The sequence below is a fragment of the Capsicum annuum genome, chromosome 7 (genome assembly GCF_002878395.1).
Source record: "Capsicum annuum cultivar UCD-10X-F1 chromosome 7, UCD10Xv1.1, whole genome shotgun sequence".
In the NCBI taxonomy this organism is placed as follows: Eukaryota; Viridiplantae; Streptophyta; class Magnoliopsida; order Solanales; family Solanaceae; genus Capsicum; species Capsicum annuum.
This window is the reverse complement of record NC_061117.1, coordinates 220,294,072-220,297,452: the sequence shown is the minus strand read 5'-3', so window position 1 is coordinate 220,297,452 and position 3,381 is coordinate 220,294,072. Positions and strand designations below refer to the sequence as shown.

General features: G+C 29.9%; 1 long non-coding RNA gene across 1 annotated transcript; it reads left to right on the top strand.

Annotated features, from left to right (window-relative positions):
- Nucleotides 1–894: 894 nt before the first annotated feature.
- LOC107877391 lies at nt 895–2,295 on the top strand. The gene is made up of 3 exons (XR_001676350.2): nt 895–1,032; nt 1,443–1,516; nt 2,073–2,295. It is a non-coding gene; the product is annotated as an uncharacterized LOC107877391 (long non-coding RNA).
- Nucleotides 2,296–3,381: the final 1,086 nt, after the last annotated feature.

Below are 3,381 nucleotides of genomic sequence, written 5' to 3'. Positions count from 1 at the left end.
AACTTTAGAGGTCTGACGGTGTGTTTGCCCTTTTTAAATAACCAGTAGATTTGTTCTTTTTAAGTGACGTCGCATGCACTCTTTCGTTTTGTTTAATCCTTTCTAGTTCAATTTATCTATATATCATCGATCTTATTCATTTGTTTCATCATTCATGTACATATAGGTAAAGGGATTATAAAAAAAAAAAAAAAACATCTCTATATACACGTACACGATAGTAAGACTGTGTACACATATTCTCTCAAAATTTTACTTTATGAAATTACACTTACATATTACTCAATTTAATTCATTTTCATAATACATGTATTACAGAATTTTCCTAGTATAATTATCATAGGATTATCTATAATCTATAATATATTAAAAGTGTGAAGATTGTTAGAAAAGTGATTTGAATTTTTTGTTCTTCATTAAAAGACTTTTCTTTTGACAAAACTGTCTTTTCACTATTTTCTTCAATTTATTATTTAATTATTTTTATTAAATTAACTAGACTCCTAAAATATATGAGACTCCTAAAATATATGGAAGGAGAATCAAATAATATTTTTCTTTGTATTGATGTAACGACCCTCCTTGTCGTTTGTGAAATTTTCTCATCTTCTCTATTTTAGCTCTCCTCGTAGTTGGTGTACGTGAATTATGACTAACGGGGTGAGTAGTACCAATTCTTGAGGTGTTCAAAAGTTATTGAAGTCATTAGTTGGATTATTGAGTTTTAATAAATTTAAGTTTGATTACGGTCAACTTTTGATCAAGACGACCTCGATTTAGTATTTTAATAATTTCAATAGGTCCAAAACGTACTTTTTAGTTAATTTACATATTTATTTTATTTCTATGGGGTTTTGAATAAATTTTAAACATTTATTAATTAGTAATTTAATGAGTCAAACTCACAATCGTTTTAGTATTAGATATTACTAGACATTCAGTTGGTAGGGTTTAACCCTTTTGAACAGTAGCAGAAAATAAAACCAACGCCAAAGGGAGCAAAAATTGTGCGGCGTGAGGCAACGGTTTCAGGTGAGAAATCAGTTTTAGAAATTGGATGGATGGATATGGTACTAATCTGCCACTACCATGGTTTATTAGTGAGCATGTTTAATTATTATAATTATGGGTTAAGTTGCTGGGCGGTGGAAATTCAAGAAATAAAATGGTTAGTTAATTGCTACCTTTCTAAGTTCATATGTTATTTGATATAGTTAATTATTTTGTAATGATTTCCATAATTACGAGAGGATATGCTAATAGTTTCCTGCATATTAGAGTACTACAGTACTAGTTCCTGTCATGCTTAGCTTTGGTTATTGAATTTTGATGAGTTACGGTTTTGGTAAATTTTGATTTTGAGTTTAGAATTTTTAGAGTGAGAATTTATAAAATGGGTGCTATTAGATTCGTACTCTTACGAGAATTATATATTTGAACAGATTTTTAGAGTTTCAAAAATTTGAGGAAGGACAAGGCACTTGTGGACTAGCGATATTTGTATTCTTCGGTTAAGGTAGGTTACGGTTTAATTAGAGTATGAACACGACTTAATTGTGTGTATGCTCCTAAATTGGATACTTGTGGATTGATATTCGGACATGCTTGAAATTGTTCATGTTTGGATTGTTGATTCGTGTACAAATATTTATTGAAAATTGACTTGATGGAATTGTCTTATCACTTTAAGTGTACTTGTAAACTTGGTACATTGTGTGACATGTTGTGAGATTGTGTAAATTGATATTGATAATACTTGGTTATGTTTATGTTGGATCGGGTACCACGCCGGTACGTTTATATTCATGTTGGATCGGGTACCACGCTGGTACTGTGGATGTTTACAGTATGGTTGATACTCTTGATGGTTATGTGGCTTGTTTGTGAGCACTGTTTGACCTGTTGTTGCTGTATTGTTGATTCATTGAATATTTGTTGTGTGACAATGTCTGTCTACTTGTTATTTGATTTATGTTGTGTACATACTATTAAATTGAGTTGGCCTATGATACCTACTAGTACACAGTGGTTTGTACTGATACTATCCTGTACTCTTCTTTTGTTGAGTGCAGAAAGTGTTCACCTCTAGAGTTTGATAGCAGATCTTGATCCAAGGGTGAGCACTCCGTCTCCAGGCTGCCATGGGTCATCTTATTTGTTCTTGTCCATCTTTCGGGCAATGAAGCATTCTTTATGTACTTTATTTTTTGATATCACTTTAGATAGGATCTTTGTTAGAAGTTCTTGTACGATGACTTTCGGGTCTTGAAAATTTTAGTAAGTAGTTTGTTTGAATTTCCGCATTAATAATAATTAATCCTGGATATTTGTTATTATGTTGAATTTTATAATAATATCATCTAATATTGACTAAGTGTTTGAGTAATGGTTCGTTTAGATGGTTCTCCCACAGAAAGATTAATGTGGGTGTCACTCATGACCATTTGGGCCGTGACATGATCAAATAGAAAAATACTCCTAAAATAGAATAGAAAAATACCCAAATCATTAAGAAAATTCTTTTATAAATATTGAGATGCGCATCAAAATTAGAGAAGAAACTGATTTTCTTATTGTGAAAATATGATTGATGCTGATCTAACTTAATTCGGTTGCATGTCTAGATTGATGAATGCTTAATTTTCTAAGCCTCAACTTCTTTATTTTTTTTGTCAACATAATAGAATTCAACGTGTATGTATATATATATCTTCTTTGTTTTCATTCAAGTTATTCTTTATTGTCAAAACTTTCGCTAAGACAAGAATTATTTTCATCAAAACTGAAGTTTTGTGATCACTATTATATTATTTTGTTGTAGTTTACAGGTAATAGATGAATGTCGGTCGGCTTTGAGGAATTTTTTTAGGTAAAGGTTAGGTTTAGTTGTATTATTTTTATATCTCTGTTTTAATTTTTTTGTGTGTGTAAAGGTAAAGTTTCGTTGTATTATTTTGATATTTCTGTTGACGTATTATTTTGTTATAATTTACAGGTGGTAGATGAGTGTCGGATCGCTTTGAGAAATTTTTTATGTAAAGGTTAGATTCAATTATATTGTTTTGATGTCTCTATCATCTTATTGTTTTGTTGCAATTTACGGGTAGTAGATGAATGTAGATCGATTTTGATAATTTTTTTTGTAAAGTTTAGGTTTAATTAATAAATTTTTCAAAAGATGTTAAATTTAATTATTATATTCATCTTTATTATTTAAGCAAATATCCTATTTAATTTAAAGTTTAAACTCAATAAAATGAAGTACACGCGCGAAACATGTATGTATTATTAACTAATAATCTAACTAATCAATTCTACCGGCAGTTATTCAGTCAATTCAAATTTTTAGACCAATAAAGAAGCTTCTCGTCCTTTTTCGTT